Source organism: Eutrema salsugineum, unplaced genomic scaffold, assembly GCF_000478725.1.
Source record: "Eutrema salsugineum unplaced genomic scaffold, Eutsalg1_0 scaffold_17, whole genome shotgun sequence".
NCBI classification, from domain to species: Eukaryota; Viridiplantae; Streptophyta; class Magnoliopsida; order Brassicales; family Brassicaceae; genus Eutrema; species Eutrema salsugineum.
Genome location: NW_006256852.1, coordinates 5,557,422 through 5,576,924, shown reverse-complemented (window position 1 = coordinate 5,576,924; position 19,503 = coordinate 5,557,422). Strand labels below are relative to the sequence as shown.

Sequence of the window (19,503 nt, the reverse complement as noted above, 5' to 3'; positions counted from 1 at the left end):
TCATTGGAGATCAAACAACAAGACAGCATTAAGAATCAGTTCTAAGTGATCATTTATGCATATAAAAAAACATCATCATGTGGTTAATGCATAAAACCTCTATTATAGCTCTTTCAGGATTTTCATCAAACACTTGTGGTGCATGAAAAACCCATATTATAGATCACAAGTGATGTGCAAGAATCTAGCTTAGAGAACAGCTATTTAGAGAGACGAATCAATGAATCTAGCCCTAAGCACTCCTAATCTAACACTTTAGCACCTTAACCTACACATCTAGAACCTCATTAAGGAGACTACTCACTTATCATACTAACCTCTCTTAAACCTTTGCAAGTAGAGTAGATTGGCATGATTAATGGATGGAAATGAAGATGGAGAAGATAGATTAAGAAAGAAGACAGCTTTAAACACACAAAGATCTCTGATTTCTCTGGATTAAAACTCTCCAAAAGGGATACTTCTCTTCAAAGGAGTCTTTTCACAAAAGAGGCAAAGAAATTAGAGAGAATAAAACTTGTCCTTAGGGTAAAACCCTAAAAAAGTATTTATAGCTCCTTAAACAAACCGGGTCAGCCCAGTACAAACTGGGTACTAACCCGGCTTAAATGGGTAAAATTCCAAGTGTGTGAGTTGGTCAGGTGCTTCCCATCCCGCAGGCCTGAGTCGCAAAGCAATAGAAACAGCCTTGTGCGCCTTAAAACCTTTAGCCTTAGCCGCATGCCTATCTTGGTGTAAACCGCGACTGTTTGTGCTGTTCAGGCTTCCTTCTCTTCAACTCGCACAACCAAGACGCATTCTGGAGAGAATATGTGTTCGAGTTGGTCTCCTTCACTCCCAAGTCGCAGGCCCAACTCGGTCTAAACCACGAACATATGTGCGGTTCAGTTCACTGTTCAGCCAACTCGCATGCCTAAGTTGCATAGCTTGTGGACCTGCACATATCCACACGCAACTCATTTCCAGAATTTAGTCTTTAGGCGCTGCGAGTTAACCAAGACGCAGAACTATCTCGCACAATCCAAGTCTCTTCGGACCACTTCGCATTCGGGGGAGCGCTTGGGGATTGGAAGGTTCCCCGGACTGCTCACCTGTGAAGTGCATTGAAACGATCAAAAAAGAGATCTTGGACCAGTGTTTACTCCTGAGACGCTATCTTTCAGCATATAGATCCAAACGGGATGATCTCAGATTTTCTGGAAAGAAAACTCAAAGAACTTGAATCTTGATGAAGGCCCCAGCAATTCAATCGGACTGGAAAGGCATCGTCCTATGCAATCTTTGTGACTCATCGGATCGGTGTTGAAACTATACCGAGACAGGGCTGTCTTCCGGTGAGCTTAACTCTCAGCTCACGACTCCAAATCCAATGACTCCACCTGTTATGGATCCGTGCCCTCATCATCTAAAACTTTGACGATACCCTGTAAGCTTAATCGGACGTTAAAACTCCCCAGAAAGGAAATCTTTCAGACGTATCGGATTACTCCGGAATGGATTAGAGACAGGTCTTTCTTCCGGTGTCCGTATCTTTCAGCTCGCTGCTTCCAATTCATCGATTCCAACTGTTCTGAAGTCTAGACTCAATTAACTTGATCTTTGCTGAAGACCTCGGAGGCTGAATCGGCCGGCAAGACGTTCCGATAACATGATTTCGGAGATGTATCTGCACCCGAGATTTTTGGCCGAGAACCTTGAACAGCCAGTACGTGTTTTGGCCGAGAGATCAACCCGTGGTACATGAAAATCGCTGAGAAAAGCTTCCTGCAGTACAGGCTATCACCAAGAATCTCCAAAAGTCTGTTTTCACCATTTTTAAAGCTCCATTCACCATTTCTTCTCCTAGTTTCATCTTTTCAGGTCCAAACTCGTTCCAAATCACCGGTAACCTCTCCAAAATATGCAAGACTCACTTGGACGTAATGCAAACCCCTAAGTCCTAAAACAACACCTAAAAACATAAAGTTCATAAAATAAGACATGATTTGGAATGAAATATACAACCTAAATGATGCAAATTATGAACATATCACGTACTCGAAGACCAATAGAGGGGCAATCGGGGAAACACCATTCTCTCTTGCATACAAGATGGAGGCAGTGATACCAATATAGCTGGAGGTCCTAACGGCCCGGATGATGATGCTGACCTTAGAGGAGAATGACCACCTAGTCGGAGAGGAGCTAGACCTCCTGGAAGAAAAAAAGAAAAGGGTGCGGGTCCGGGTACATGCTTTAAAATAGAAGTTGCGATAAGCTATAACAAGAGGGTTAAGTCACGAACTTTCGAGCAAGGGCAGTTGGTGCTTCTGAGAATGCAGCCGAACAAGAAGGTCAAGAAGGATGGGAAGCTCAATCCGATGTGGGAAAGACCATACAGACTCGTCTCTATGTTGGGAAAAGGAGCCTACTGATAACTGATAACACCGTATTTTGACAACTTTTATGGATCGTTTTGAAATACATTTTCTATGTTTTTAATTGCTTTCAAGTACTTTTGTTATGTTTTTTCTAGTATTTGTAGTTCCAAGACTCTTTTCAGGTAACTTAGGGAAAAGCTTAACAAAATGGATAGAAAACCAGATTTCAGCTCAGAGTCAAACCGTCAGAAGTTCACCCCCGATTTAAAGCCTTCTCACCGTCCGATCCAGCTCAAATTTGGAGATCTTAAAGATGGAAGTACCAGCTTTCCAGCACATTTTACAGCTTGGCAATCCAACGGTTCAATCAAAATATACGCGAAGAGCAAGATGTCCCGTAAACCAGCCGGCAAGCGTTTCCACCCGCGGCCAACAAGCCATTCTCCGCGGTCACAACCACCGCGACCGCTGCCAGCCACCCATTCCCCGTGGTTGATGTGTCGTGTGGTTAGGGTTGTCAAGTTTTACCCTAATTGAAATCAATAGTCGCAAGTGCACAGCTGATCGATTGTAGTACTTAGGGATCGAATCTACAGGGAAGGAGGATATTTTCCTGCAAAAAGCCTTTGAAATAAGTATAAAGTAAGGAAGTCTAGAACCAAAACGGTTTTGTGGGGGTTTGGTAGTGTGTTTAAAATGTAAAAACGAAATATTAAAAAAGAATACGGGAATTAAATGACGTAATAACTAAATTTAACGAAAATGAATAAAAATGAGAAAAACGGATATTCTAATTGCTTAAATGAAAATCTACTAAAAAGGGAAGACAATATTGAACTAAAGCTTGAAAGAAAATCGGTGTAAAGCAATAGGAAAGAAGGCGTTGGGGTTCAGGGAGGTTTTCTCAGGGGTACGAACGATTCAAAACATTTCTAGAGAGTAAATTTGATAAGATCTTAGCTTAAACTTTTCGAACTGGAGTCACAGACGTATAAATACGTCACTGTCGTGATCATAGACAACTATCTCTCTCAACCCTGACCAGTAGGTTTCCACTCTGGCCCTGGAAGAGAAGAGATGCATTATGTTTAAGACTCGTCCTAATTCACAAATCGCCCATAGGTAGGTTTCCACTCCTATGTTTGTTTTGCTCTCCCAAACTAGATCTGATACCTGATGAACACTTTTGTGTCACCAAGCATCTGGATCAGATTGTAGTTCATAACGCTACTCTCATGCAGTAAAAACGAATTCAGAAGAAAAAGTTCTAAGATTCGGCTCAAAAGCTCATGGAATCCTCATCGAACATATAAATCCCCATCGAAAATCCCTTAATCCCAACAATAAAACTACTCAGACATAATGAACGAAATCAAAAACATAGTATTAATAAGTAGAATAGAAACCGAAATTGAAAAAGAAAGAACAAGGGTTCAAGAGAACAAATCTCTCTCTCCCTAAAAGCTAAAGCAAAAACAATAAATGTATGAAGTAATGATAGATGATATTCGGTTCCTCCCTGTTTAGTGTTCCTAAGACATGTATTTATAGTAAGACCTCTCTGGATGTCACTTAGGGTTTCTCCAAATGTGGGCTTCAGAAATGGGCTTTTGGTCTCGGAGGTTGCTGACCGCGGTCGGGAGTGCTGTGACCGTGGGGAATGAGTGGTTTACCGCGGTCGGGATGCTTCTGACCGTGGGGAATGAGTGTTTGGCCGCGGGTGGAAGTGCTTGCCGGCTGGTTTACGGGACATCTTGCTCTTCGCGTATCTTTTGATTGAACCGTTGGATTGCCAAGCTGTAAAGTGCACTGGAAAGCTGATACTTCCATCTTTAAGGTCTCCAAATTTGAGCTGGATCAGACGGTGAGAAGGCCTTCAATCAGGGGTGAACTTCTGACGGTTTGACTCTGAGCTGAAATCTGGTTTTCTATCCATTTTGTTAAGCTTTTCCCTAAGTTACCTGAAAAGAGTCTTGGAACTACAAATACTAGAAAAACGTAATAAAAGTACTTAAAAGCAATTAAAAACATAGAAAAAGTATTTTAAAATGATCCATAAAAGTGGTCAAAATACGGTGTTATCAATTCCCCCAGACTTAAACCTTTGTTTGTCCTCAAACAAAGCAAAAGCCTAAATTGGTTAAGTGAAAACAAAAATAGGAAATGCACAAATCTCATAGACATGAACTCCTAAACTAGGACCAAAGATAGTGCATCAATCCACAACTTAGTCTAGAAAATTCTCACCAATGCACAAGAGATACTAGTCCACTTTTTCCGTTATGCAAAACTTAAACAATTTAAATCTTGATTCCAGTCAACTAGCTCTCTACATTCATTAAGTTCAATAGTGAGATTCATCCAGGGTAGACGGCGTTTGGCATTAAAGGACTGTTTAAGTGGTGGAGTTAAAGTGTTTCGGGTTACCTGAAGATCTGGAGGATGCAAGATAATATGCAAAACCGCAAGAGAGATAAGGACCTGTTGATGACCACAGTTTTCAGTCACTTCTTCTTGCCCAATGTTGTTGCATAATCCTTCCTCCTTTGTTGTAAACAGTTGTACCCCCAGACTTAGAATCTTTCTGGGAATCAGAAAACAATCTCCAAAACTCCATAAAATCGAACTCCAGTTGCCTTGGGAATTAAAATTCGACCTCTCTAGACTCTCTAAGGCTTTTATTTCCTTTCTTTTCTTATTTTCGGAATTTTTTTTTTTTTTTTTTAGAATAGGAAATGCCTTTTAAAGAGAGAGAGACTAGAGGACGAGATTGTACCAAAATTTGAGATTTTTCTAAGGCAAACTGAGCTTCCTCTTGTGTTGAATCTTTCCGGGAACTTTTCCGGCAAATCGCAGGTCTCTGTCCTTAGTGACTGAAAACTGCGTCGTTCCTCTTTCTCTCCAACGTTTTTGCACTTATCTGCATATAAGACAATAGAAAACAAGAGTGCATGTGGTTTGAAAGAGGATTGGTTAAGGTGGGGAACTAGCTAAAGATGAACTAGCCATTCAGGATCAACAGAGAGTGGTAAAAGGATAAAGGAGTCCTGAATGTATGATTCATTTCCCTGGTCTAATGATTCAATGAAAAAATTAAGTCCAAATTAAGTCCAAATAAAACAGAGCTAGTGTATCCCTTCATCTAAATCGAAATCATTCAAATTCCTCTGGGGTACTTCGTTTCAAATGTGCTTAGCTACCGCCTAGTCTAGTCCTAAATCATGAATGGGCATGTCACTAGGAATAGTCTAACGCACACAGTCAACGATCATTGATTTATGTTCACCATTCCCTTTAAAACGTATTTTGTTTTGAAAACCGATTTTGAAAAACTTTAAGGATAATGCAAAAAGTGTAGATAATGCAAGACTCATGGAAGAAAAGTGGTTAGAAAGGGATGAAATCCTCCCCCAGACTTAAATCACACTGTCCTCAGTGTGAAACAAGTCGAGATTGGATGAGAAAAATGCATAGATAATCGAATTAGTAAGGACAAAGAGAACTTACCTGGATCCAGGATGCTGGTGAAGATGTACCGGATTCATTCGAAGGGGTTTGGGAAGGTGATATGTGGTGATGAAGGTGGTGGGGGTCGGGTTTGATGTCAACGACCAAGTGCCGCGGTCAGGGGCCATACGACCGCGGCAACCAAGCGCTTGGCCGCGGTCAGAACTACGCGACCGCGGTCGATGATAAGTTTCCCGCGGTCAGAACGTCTGCGACCGCGGGGGCTTATATTGCGGCCTTAGCCTTCTTCTCCTTGGTTCCTGCTGGGCCGAGCAGTCAGGTACCATCCTTCTTTTTGGTTTTTTTCTGGTTTTTTGATTTTTTTGGCTTTTTTGTTTTGTAAGAAACACCTGAAACTAAGAAAAAGAAAAAGATCAAAAGAAAAAGAAACAAAAATCCTAAGAAAACAATACTTAAATGGGTTGCCTCCCATTAAGCGCTTTTGTTTTAAGTCGTTTAGCTCGACTTTTGGTATTGGACGTTGCTTAGTCTGATGAAGAAGACCTTGTCCTAAGACAAGTCTTTTTCGACATCTCCTTTCTTTGCCTAGCAGGTTCTTCGTCACTCCAAAGTTCTTCTTCAAACTCTTCTGCTGCAGAACGTTTTCCTGCTTTGCTGTTGTATGGGACAGCTTCCGTGAAGACATCTTTGTCGATATTAGCAAATGAAATCCTCCGGTTTGGCCTGTCCATTATAGCTCTGGAAGTTGCTAGAAAAGACCATCCGAGAATTACTAGATATGTTGCATCTCTCGTCTCGACAATGTAGAAGTCGACAGGCACTATGCAATCTCCTATTCTCAAAGGAATTTCATGAGTTATTCCTTGAGGTGTTGCATTGGAATCATCAGCTAGACTAATCTTTGCTCTAGTCCTGCGCAGGTGTTTAATACCAAGTCTCAAAGCAATTGCCTTGGACATCATGTTAAGACAAGCTCCAGAATCACATAGCACGTTTTTCAACATTTCTCCTCTAATAGAACAAGAGATAAGAAACTGACCTGCACCATCGATTTTGTTAAGTGTTCGAACAGGTTTACCTCTTCTGGCATGATTGAACAGATCTTCTATCTCAGGGATTGATTCTTTGCTCTCACAGAAGTAGTGGCCTATCATAAAGTCCTTGCAAGCTCTGGCAAACGTGATTCCTTCAGGCAAATTTCGAACCACATCATTGAATTCGTCAAGCTTTTCTTTGCTGATTTTGTTGGTGTAGTGGCTGCAGTCTTCCGTATTTTTGAGGTGAATCGCATAGACAGCTGCTTCTGGTGTTTTCATGTATCGAGCTCTCATAAAGTATCTATGGATATCCTCTTTAGACTCCTTGCAGTACCTGGAAAAGACTTGCAAACGACCAAGTTTCCAGATTTCATCAAAGCTTAAATGAGCAGGGAATGACCTGACTACGTTGTTGAACTCCATTAGCTTCTCTCTACTGATGTTGTTGGTGATCCATTGAATTTCTCCTGAGCCATCTTTTGATGAATATCCTGCATTTGGATCTTCTACAAACAATCCATACTCTTCATCTTCGGAGTATTGTTCTTCATACTCATCTTCACAAGACAAAGCCATGTCGCAAGGCCATGACTTGTCCTCTTCTTCAGATCTTTGGGTGCTTATGGATCAAACCAGTTGTTGATGAAGTGGTTTAGTCATCCCAGGAGGTGTACCAGACGTACAGATGCTTGTATGAGCTGAACGGGGCTGTTTTGGGACGTTTTTACGGTTGGCCTTGACTGCAGGTGACGTGGCCGCGGGGAAGCGACCATGGGCCGCGGGAAGACCCAACACGACCGCGGGAGAGCGCTTGTTGACCGCGGTCGGAGCCAACGCGACCGCGGGGATTTGTCTCCGAGTTCTGCTGCTGCTGTTGCTTCCTCCTTTGCTTCCTGGATGGTCTCCTGGGTCTTCTGGCTTGATGTACTTCATCTCTGAACTTGATTCTTTAGTTTTGGTTGCTGGGATATGCTCTCCAAGTCCTTGCATGATCTCCTCAACCTTTTCTTCAACTTCATCAAGAGCATAGACTACTTTGTCCATGGTTGAGTCAAGCTCTTCGGTTTTGTCGTTGACTTTGTAAACCTTCTCTGAAACTTCGACTGTAAAGTCATAAGACTCGTTCTTAGCTTCGTTTAGGGCTTTGTCCACGTCATCAAGTTTGAAATTCAGGTCCATGACTTTGTTTTTGGTGTTTCGAAGCTCATAGCTGTGCTTTGCTTGCTCTTCCTCCATGTTGTTGAGCCTGTTAGCGATCATAGCTGCATCCTTGGTTGCACGTTCTTATATTGAATTGACTTGTGAGGTTAGGTTATCGATTTTTTCATTGAAAAGTTTCGATATCCCATCAATCCATTCGTTTAGAGCAGTTGTAGCGGTTGCTTGAGCTTCTATGAACTGTCTGATCACGCCTTCGAGCTGACTCAGTCTGTTGCTGAGCTGGACGTTCTCATCTTGCTGGAGAACCTGGTGAGGTAGGCGATACATAGAGTATCTAGGGTTTGCCATTTGAGGTGCGTAGAGCTCCTTCTGGAACGTTTTGTAGTTTTCGGGTTGAATTTCTTCGTAGAGATTGCGTAGAGATTGCGTAGATATTGCTTCTCTCTGCGTCTGGTGGCTTAAGGAGTGTTATAGAAACCTTCCTCATAGTGTATATTTCGATTTATAGGATCCATATCTTCTGAAATGGAAACAAAATAACCGAAAAATGGAAAATTGCAGAAAAGGGGGTTCTAGAGTCGATTCACCAACTTTTCTCGGGGTTTTGCAGAAAAGAAAACGCGTGCCTTCCCCGGCAACGGCGCCAAAAACTTGATGTGTCGTGTGGTGAGGGTTGTCAAGTTTTACCCTAATTGAAATCAATAACCGCAAGTGCACATCTGATCAGTTGTAGTACTTAGGGATCAAATCCACAAGGAATGAGGATCTTTTCCTGCAAAAAGCCTTTGAAATAAGTATAAAGTAAGGAAGTCTAGAACCAAAACAGTTTTGCGGGGGTTTGGTAGTGTGTTTAAAATGTAAAAACGAAATATTAAAAGAGAATACGGGAATTAAATGACGTAATAACTAAACTTAACGAAAATGAATAAAAATGAGAAAAACGGATATTCTAATTGCTTAAATGAAAATCTACTAAATAGGAAAGACAATATTGAACTAAAGCTTGAAAGAAAATCGGTGTAAATCAATGGGAAAGAAGGCGTTGGGGTTCAGGGAGGTTTTCTCAGGGGTACGAACGATTCAAAACATTGCTAGAGAGTAAATTTGATAAGATCTTAGCTTAAACTTTTCGAACTGGAGTCACGGACGTATGAATACGCCACTGTCGTGATCATAGACAACTATCTCTCTCAACCCTGACCAGTAGGTTTCCACTCTGGCCCTGGAAGAGAAGAGATGAGATGCATTATGTTTAAGACTCGTCCTAATTCACAAATCGCCCATAGGTAGGTTTCCACTCCTATGTTTGTTTGGCTCTCCCAAACTAGATCTGATACCTGATGAACACTTTCGTGTCACCAAGCATCTGGATCAGATTGTAGTTCATGACGCTACTCTCATGCAGTAAAAACGAATTCAGAAGAAAAAGTTCTAAGATTCGGCTCAAAAGCTCATGGAATCCTCATCGAACATATAAATCCCCATCGAAAATCCCTTAATCCCAACAATAAAACTACTCAGACATAATGAACGAAATCAAAAACATAGTATTACTAAGTAGAATAGAAACCGAAATTGAAAAAGAAAGAACAAGGGTTCAAGAGAACAAATCTCTCTCTCCCTAAAAGCTAAAGCAGAAACAATAAAAGTATGAAGTAATGATAGATGATATTCGGTTCCTCCCTGTTTAGTGTTCCTAAGACATGTATTTATAGTGCTCAAGACCTCTCTGGACGTCACTTAGGGTTTCTCCAAATGTGGGCTTCAGAAATGGGCTTTTGGGCTCGGAGGTTGCTGGCCGCGGTCGGGAGTGCTGTGACCGTGGGGAATGAGTGGTTTGCCGCGGTCGGGATGCTTCTGACCGTGGGGAATGAGTGTTTGGCCGCGGGTGAAAGTGCTTGCTGGCTGGTTTACGGGACATCTTGCTCTTCGCGTATCTTTTGATTGAACCGTTGGATTACCAAGCTGTAAAGTGCACTGGAAAGCTGATACTTCCATCTTTAACGTCTCCAAATTTGAGCTGGATCGGACGGTGAGAAGGCCTTCAATCAGGGGTGAACTTCTGACGGTTTGACTCTGAGCTGAAATCTGGTTTTCTATCCATTTTGTTAAGCTTTTCCCTAAGTTACCTGAAAAGAGTCTTGGAACTACAAATACTAGAAAAACGTAATAAAATTACTTAAAAGAAATTAAAAACATAGAAAAAGTATTTCAAAATGATCCATAAAAGTGGTCAAAATACGGTGTTATCAGTGGTCACGCACATCCCGACCGCGACCAGCTAACTCCGACTTTGATGGCCCATTTCTGAGCCCCGTATCATTTTCCCAGCCTCAATTCCGGAACCCTAGACACCAGAGAGTATTGGAGACTATAAATACATGTCATTTAGGTCGTTTTTAAGAGAGGAGAAGAGAGACGAAATACTTTACAGAAATTTTACTTTAAGCTTTGGTTTTAGGTTTTAGGGAGAGAGAGATCTGTCTCTTGAACCCTTGTTCATTCTTTTCAAGTTTGGTTTCTATTCTACCTTTTTATACTATGTTTTTGATTTCGTTTATTATGTATGAGTAGTTTTATTGTTGGGTCTAAGGGATTTTCGACGGGGATATCTATGTTCGATGAGGATTCCATGAGCTTTTGAGCCGAATCTTACAACTTTTTCTTCTGAATTCATTTTTACTGCATGAGAGTAGCGTCATGAACTACAATCTGATCCAGATGCTTGGTGACACGAAAGTGTTCATCCGGTGTCAGATCTAGTTTGGGAGAGCAAAACAAACATAGGAGTGGAAACCTACCTATGGGCGATTTGTGAATGCTGACGAGTCGTAAACATAATGCACCTCTTCTTTTTCAGGGCCAGAGTGGAAACCTACTGGTCAGGGTTGAGAGAGATAGTTGTCTATGATCACGACAGTGGCGTATTCATACGTCCGTGACTCCAGTTCGAAAAGTTTAAGCTAAGATCTTATCAATTTTACTCTCTAGCAATGTTTTGAATCGTTCATACCCCTGAGAAAACTTCCCTGAACCCCAGCGCCTCTTTCTTATAGATTTACACTGATTTTCATTCAAGCTTTAGTCTAGTTTCTTTACTCTTTCAATCGATTTTCACTTAGCAATTAGGTTTAGCCGTTTTTCTCGTTAAGTTTAGCTATTAGGTCATATTAATTCTCGTATTTTCTCTTTAGGATTCGTTTTTACGTTTTAAACACACCACCAAAACCCTCACAAAACTAGCCTGGTTCTAGACTTCCTTACTTCATATTTCTTTCGAAGGCTTTTGCAGGAAAGATCCTCCTTCCCTGTGGATTTGATCCTTAAGTACTACAATCGATAAGCTGTGCACTTGCGGCTATTGATTTCATTTAGGGTAAAACTTGACACCCTTGACACACACCACATCAAGTTTTTGGCGCCGTTGCCGGGGAAGGCACGCGTTTTCTTTTCCGCAAAACCCTAAGAAAGGTTGGTAAATTGACTCTAGAACCCCTTTTTCTGCATATTTCCATTTTTCGGTTATTTTGTTTCCATTTCAGAAGATATGGATCCTATAAATCGAGATCCACACTATGAGGAATGCTTCTACAACACTCCTCAGGCCACCAGACGCAGAGAAGAACACCAAGCCCGAGATCTTAGCTACATGGATCGATACAGCCAGCCAAATCATCCATACCACCGGCGCAGAGAGTCTGTTCGACGCCGGGAAGATCCTTATGGTCCTCCTCCGACCTACTTCGAGCCACATGCCTATAATCCTCCACTGCAGAACCCTAGTCAGAAAGAGGACAACTTGAGGATCAGCAGACGTTTGGGACGCCTCGAAAGAATGATAAACCAGTTCCTTAATCAACAGATTCTCACCGAAAACACCCTGCTCAAGAGAATTGATTCGATCTCTGAAGAGTTCAACAGAAAATTCGATGATCTGGCAATCATGTTTGAGTTCTGGAAGAACAAACCCATAAGGACGCACAAACACTAGCTGGGATGATCCACCAAGTCGCAACAGAGCAGACAAGACAAGGGTATGACATCATACAAAACTTAAGCGATATTGTAGAATCGAAGCAGGAGATCAAAGAAGTCAGAGAATCCGCCTCCTGGTATAGAGAGAAGACAGACGAAGAATTGCAGGAGATCGAGCACAGGCTGAACAAACTCGAGCTCAAAGCACGGGAGATTGATGCAAGGATCGAACAGATGCCCAACATTGAGCAAATTGTGAGATTTTCTAAGAAATCTCCCAAAGAGCCTGATGAAGATGCACAACAACGCCCTGGTATGAGTTCATATGATGCTGGTATACCAAATAAAGAAGCTGGAGAAGTTCGTGTCAAGTACAATAAGGAAGAAACGGACTATGAGCAAATTATATCCGGAGCTGTGGGTCCGAGCGTTCCGACCGCGGCCAAGGCTCCTTTTCCCGCGGTCGCAATGCCTCTGACCGCGGGAGTTGGTCGTTCAGATTCACCTCTGGGATTTGAGAGAAAAATAATACATCTTCTGTCCCAACTTCAACCTCCAGCACCTAAAAAAGCAATTCAGGAAGAAGAAAACCAAGTTTCAGATGTAGAAACAGATTGGCAGGAATCATTACCTTGTATGTTGGCAAGGGAATGTGTTGAAGATTCAGCTGACTCTTCAATCCAAGAAGACCCGATATGCAGCAAGATAAAGATGCCATACATCGATTCAATCATTGAATACGACGCTGCAGCTTTCTTTTGTGAATCCTATTCTGCGTTTAAATGATATGTTCATAATTTGCATCATTTAGGTTGCATATTTCATTCAAAATCATGTTTTATTTCATGCATTTTAGGCCCTTAGGGTTTGTTTTAGAACTTAGGAGATGCATTAGGTCCCAATGAGTCTTTGCATGTTTTGAGTGTTTATCAGGTGCATTTGGAGCTATTTGGAGCTGGAAAGATGAATCCAGGAAGTGGAATGGTGGTCCGGGCTTGAAAATGGTGAAATTGGGTTTTTGGAGGTTATCGGCCATTCTCGGGCACCAGGAAGGTTTTTCTCGGCCAAAACGCGCACCGCGGGTCGATCTTATCGGCCATTTTCACGTACCGCGAGTGGATTGTATCGGCCAAAATCTCTGGGTGCAGATACGTTTCCAAAATCGCCTGTCCGGGGAACCTTCCGGTCCGATTCAGCTGTCGGGTGCTTCATCAAAGTTGGAGAGGATTGGATCACGGTTCCATAGCAAGTGGAATCATGGAATTCAAACCCGTGAGCAGAAAGTTAAGCTCGTCGGAAGAAACCACTGTCTCGCTGCTGTTTTGGACCAAGCCGATGAGCTCTGAAGAATGCGAAGGACGGTGCACTTCCAGGCCGATTCAGTTTCCGGGGCCTTCATGAGAATCAGAGATATTTGAGTCCTCTTTCCAGAACGTCCAAGATCATTCAATTCGGAGCTATGAGCAGGAAGATACGGTCTCCGGAATGGACACATGTATAGACGTCTCTCTCTGATCGTGTAAATGCACTGCAAAGATGAGCCCTCCAGGAAGCCTTCCACTTCCCAAGCACCGAAGCTTCCTTCACCAAATTTGGAGATATATGAGTCCTCTGTCCTCTGTAACCGAAATCACTCTATTCGGACAAGTATATTAGAAGGTACACTCTCCGGAATGCGAGGTGGTCCAAACAGCCCTGAATGATGCGAGCTAAGTGAAACATGCCGCGATGGAATGCCACGGTCCACACTTGGCCGTGGCAACTTTTTCAAATCTTCGGCGATTGACACGATCTTCATGCCACGGTCTACACATGACCGTGGCAAACAACCACTTGGCTGGGAGGAACTTTACAAGCATTCGGGTTTTGACACGGTTTGAATGCCACGGTCTGGGACCGTGGCAAACAAACACTTGGCTGGGAGGAACTTTACAAGCATTCGGGTTTTGACACAGTCTGAATGCCACGGTCTAGGACTTGACCGTGGCAACTTTTCACAAACTTTCGGCGTTTGACACGACCACTTGCCACGGGTTTTGGACGAGACTTGTTGGACCGTGGCACCAAGATGCAGCCAAGAACACGCGAACAAGGCTTTGACACGATCAAGTTGCCACTGCCACACCAAGAACACACTTGACCGTGGCAAACCCATCTTTACCCACCAAGACCGGGTCAGTACCCGGTTTGTTCCGGGTTGACCCGGTTCGCCCAAGACAACTATATATAGATTTTAGACCTAATTTGGAGAGAACCTTTTATCCATTTTTAGTCCACTACAAGAAATTACCTATTTCACAACGACCATATTCGTCGTTAAATGGGGTTTGCAACGATTTAACGACGAATTCGTATTCGTCGTATATTGATCGTCATAACTGCTTATTCGTCGTAAAATCGTCTTTAATTAGCGAGAAACAAGGAATCATCGTAAAGTCGTCGGGAACCATTAGTCGTAACATCGATGTAAAGTTAACGACGATTTAGCGACGAACATACATTCGTCGGTAATTCGTTGCAAATTCGTGGTCTAAATATCGTCCTTAAATTGTTGTTACTAGTAATTCGTCCCTAATTCGTCGTAAGAATATCGTTGGTAATTCATCGTAATTTACAACGATTTAAGAACGAAAATTTATTTAATTTTAAAACCCAAATTTTTTGATTTAATAATTGAAAATTAAATATATTAATTTGAAAATAAATATGGAAATAAAATTATTTTAATTACAAACAAAACAAATTATTTTTATTACAACTAAAAGAAATCATATTTAAGTATCATAATCAATTTCGAAATCTCCAAAATCATCCGCAAGATTTGTAACCGGAGCTTGTGATTGATCCTCTCCACCACTTGTAGATGCTCCTTGAGTACCTGCAGCTTGTGTCGCCACTCTCTGTGCCGCCATTCTTGCCTCCTTTACCGCTGCATTTTTTGACGTTTTGCTCGCAAGGCATTTGCAACATCTGGGATTGAGAGGGCAATGATATCAAAGATGGAGTCATACTCCGAAAGCTCCTCCTGAACTTCCTGGTGATATGCGGTTTGAGACTTCTCTAAATTTGCAATCTTGGCCCGTAGAACGACTGGATCATCTTCTGGTCCTCGGCGGCGTGGTGCGGATGACGAAGCACTCGGGACGTCTCTAATAGATCCCATCCCTATAACTTTTCCCTTCTTTTTCGGAGCGACCTACATTTTAAATTAAATTTTATTAGAAATTAAAATATTAAAAATAAATAAATAAATAATATTTATTAAATATATACCTCCTCGAAGATTTGATCGATTTCACGAGTAGTCAACCCTCCGGATTGAACTGAAGAACCTCCGGGAGATAGTTGGGTCTCTCGCTCAGCAAACTTTGAAGTAACTTCATTATAGAGCTGCTCGGCTTTCTCAGAAACGAATGCACCATCCTTTTTCCGATGACACTTCGCGAAAACCTCTGTCATCGGCGGGAGTTCGCCTCCATTCTCGGCAGCCTAAAAAAAAGTTATTATAATATCAAATACCATAAATTAATTATTTAAAAATATATAAATAATTATTTCATACCATCTGCATTCGAACACCTCCAAATGGTGTTTGGCCAGCTGTATGAGGAAAAGCCACCTTTTGACCGTCTGGACCATTCGCATTGCGGGAAATAGAACACTTTTCCGCAATCTCCTGCGAATGCGGAATCATCCAGTATCGCACCAAACCCTTCCACACCTCAGGGTCCATGCTAATAGGCTTTGCATCATCGCCAATGACTTTCCACGATTTCTTCCAATCGGAAACTGATATGTCTATATTTTACATCATTTAGATTGCATTATAGAGTCCTCATCATGTGTTTTCTCATGTAAATTGAGTCTTTAGGCGTCAAAATAGGACTTAGGGCTTGCATTAGGTCCCAAAGAGTTTTGCATGTTTTGAAGTCCTTATCAGGAGCCTTGGAGACCAATTGGAGCCTAAGAAGAGGAACAGGAAAGAAAACGGTGAAGAAAAGGGTCAAAAATGATGAAAACCGCTTGGAGGAATTTCTCGGCCAAATCTCGTACCGGCTGGTCGGAAACCTCGACCAAAATATTTACCGGATCCTCATTACCGGCTAAAAACCTTACCGATCGGCCAGAATCGAGTATCGAGTGCAAAAATACCACGGGACAAGTTTTTGACCGAGGCAAGGATTTTTACGACCAAAAAGCTTACCGCGGTACACAGCCCTCGGCCATTTTCCTTACCGCGGGAAGGTTTTTACGACCAAAAGTTGCCCTTGCCCGCACAATTCAGAAATCAGCAATCCGGGGAACCCCGGTCCGAATCAGTTGGCGGGGTTTTCACCAAAGTTGGAGATAATCAAGCAAAGATTCCAGAACAGTTGGAATAATCCAATTCGGACCAGTGGAGAGAAAGATATGGCTTCCGGAGCGTTCACCAGCCTTGCGCGAACCCGAGAACTGAACGGCGAACTTCAAAGATCATGGCGGACGGAGCCTTTCCTGTCCGAACCAGCTTACCCGGTCTTCATCAAAGTTCTAGATCCATGGAAGATCTTCTCAGAGAATTTGGAATCGCTCAATTCGGAGCAAAGTTTTGGAAGATAGGGTCTCCGGAGTTCACATCGGTCTAAAAGTCTATTTTCCGGTAATTTCAATGCGGCGCAAAGATGTGAAATCCAGGAAGCCTTCCGCTCTCCAAGCTCCGATGGTTTCTTCACCAAAGTTTGAGCTTATTGAGTCATCTTTACTGTGGAACTGGTCTCAGAGCAATTGGAGTCGTGTGCTGAAAGTTATCGCTTCCGGAAGGTGACATGGTCGATACAAGCCTAAAATGAGTTGCGATACGCGCTAAGTGTCTTCACAAGCCTCGGTATCTTTACCTTGGCATCACTCAAGTCGAGGCTCATATCTTGGAAGTATTTTGGACCAGACCTCGTCCCAAAGCCTTGGCATGATTAGATCGAGGCATGCATACGTAAAAACTGAAGCTGGAAACGACTAAGTGTTAAGAGTACACCTCGGTGTAATGACCTCGGCGTGCATGCCGGACTGTGTTCTCCCAAGCACCTCGACATCATGACCCCTCGACATTTTATCCCGAGGTCCCTTGTCACGAACCCAGAATCAAGAACAGAGTAGCTCAAGAACACACACGTGAGGATGGATCAAAGACTAGGGTTCATGCATGTTCTTGACGTGTTCTTCACGAGATCTTCATCCGGATCCTGACTCACGTGCACACCTCGGCATGAAGACCTCGGCTTCACTTTCCGACACACCGTGGCACTCACCTATCAACCCAAGAGGGCGGTTCAGTACCCGGTTTGTTCCGGGCTGACCCGCGACACTTTCCCTTTGCTATAAATACATTTTGAGACTAAAAACCTAATCATCTTATCTCTTATCTGTTTTTAGCTTTAAGAACTTGCCTCTTTTGTGAAACTTGATTAATCTAATCCGATATCTCGTTTTTGCATCAGAATCTTGTTCTTTCTTTATTTCTTTTATCATCCAAACATCAAACTCCTTATCATGACTAGCTACACGTCTTGCAAAGTACTTAGTGAGCTCGTTATGATTAGTGAGTAGTCGTTTAAGCGGCTTTAGATAGGTAGATTAGGGTGCTTTCAAGGTGGATTAATGGGTTTAGGTGTCTAGTCTTGCATGTTTCATTCCTTAACCGACGAGATCTCTAGGCCGGATCCAAGCACATCACTTGAGGTTCAGATCTGAGACATATCTCGCATCAAAAGTGTTTGTAGAAATGTCTGAACCACTCGGTTAAGGGTTTAAGAGTCTTTCATCGCGAGAGCGATAGTTTGTTCTCTTAAATGACATTTTTGAACCGATTCTTATTGCTGACTGATTTATGATTCTCAAAAGGGATTTTGGTATGAAAAAGGATCAGTTTAGATGTTTAATACTTTCATGAGAAGATTAACATGCCTTGAGTTCAAAGTTAAATGAAATCGCTTGATAACATGATTCATTAACCCATTAGTCTAGCTTGGAAGCACCCGAGTCAACTATCCTGTCTAAAGCTTCTGCCTTTATCATTCATTATCATCATCTGAATCACCTGTTTGTTGTTTGCATCTTGATTAGTTTGAATCTCTGCTTTTACTTAACTTCATTGCTTATTTGCCCGTTAATCATCGTCACCAAACTTTTACTTTCTTGTCTTGACTTAAGTGAACAAATAACATAGGCTAGTGTCTCGTTTACAAGCTTGGTTTGACACCCCTTATACTACTCTGACAAGGGGATTGATAACCCTTCTAAGAGCTTGAAAACTCTTAGTTATCAATTGGCGCCGTTGCCAACTTGTAGGAGCATTAGTCTCTTGTTTGTTCTTGAGTTCAAGCTTTTCTTTCCTTTGTTTTACTAACTTCTTTCCAAGTTCTTGTTTTGTTTTCAGGTGCATGAATACCAGGTCTTGGAGCACAGGATCGCTTTTCCCATACGACGATAACATCGACAGATTAGAAAGGCGAGCTCGCGAGAGAGAACGGCACTTTGACAGACTTGGAATGGCAGAACAACAGCGAATGGAGCAACAGGCTCAGGCAGCCGAGCACCAGGCTCAGGCTAATCAGGTGCAGGCAGGAAGAAATGAACAACAAGCCTATGTTAATCAGCAACAGGCTCAAAGAAACGAACGGCTTGCTCAGCAAAACCAACACCAAGCGAATAGAAATGAGAAACAAGCCCATCATGTTCATCCGCCACTGCCACAAGTACAGAGACAACATCCTCCAATCTGTGTTGGAGAGAATGACCGAGCTAATGCGCACCAATACCGAGCTGGGATTCAAGCTCCACCAGTTCAAAACAACAACTTTGAAGTTAAAGCTTCCCTGCTCAATATGGTGCAAAACTAAAAGTTCCACGGACTGGCTGGAGAAGACCCTCTCGAGCATCTAGATCAATTTGATCGGGTTTGCGACTTAACCAAGATAAATGGCGTCTCCGAAGATAGCTTCAAGCTACGCTTGTTCCCTTTCAGCCTCGGTGATAAAGCACACCAGTGGGAAAAGAATATACCGAGGGGTTCTATACAAACCTGGGAGCAGTGTAAACTGCCGTTCTTATCAAAGTTCTTTTCCACATCACGCACGTCTAAGCTCAGGAATCAGATCTCAAGTTTCACGCAGCACAATAACGAGAGCTTTAGTGAAGCTTGGGAACGGTTTAGAAGCTACACTAACCAATGCCCACACCACGGCTTCTCAGAGGCATCACTCTTGAGTACTTTATACCGAGGTGCACTCCCCAAGATCAGAAACCAACTCGATACAGCTTCAAATGGAAATTTTCTTGGGAAAGAGATCAATGCGGCAATGGAACTAGTCGAGAACCTAGCCATGTCTAATGACACGTATGGAGAGGACTTTGATAGAGCAAACCGTACAGAGGGATCTAGTGATGAACAGCGCATGAAAAAGGATATAAGAGAGCTTCAGAGTAAGCTTGACAAGGTTTTGATGGCGACTCAAAAGCCAATACAC

The 19,503-nt window shown here is 42.4% G+C and overlaps 1 non-coding gene across 1 annotated transcript; it reads right to left on the bottom strand.

Annotated features, from left to right (window-relative positions):
- Positions 1–19,116: 19,116 nt before the first annotated feature.
- LOC112087624 lies at positions 19,117–19,223 on the bottom strand. The gene has a single exon (XR_002900172.1). It is a non-coding gene; the product is annotated as a small nucleolar RNA R71 (small nucleolar RNA).
- Between the last annotated feature and the right edge of the window lie 280 nt (positions 19,224–19,503).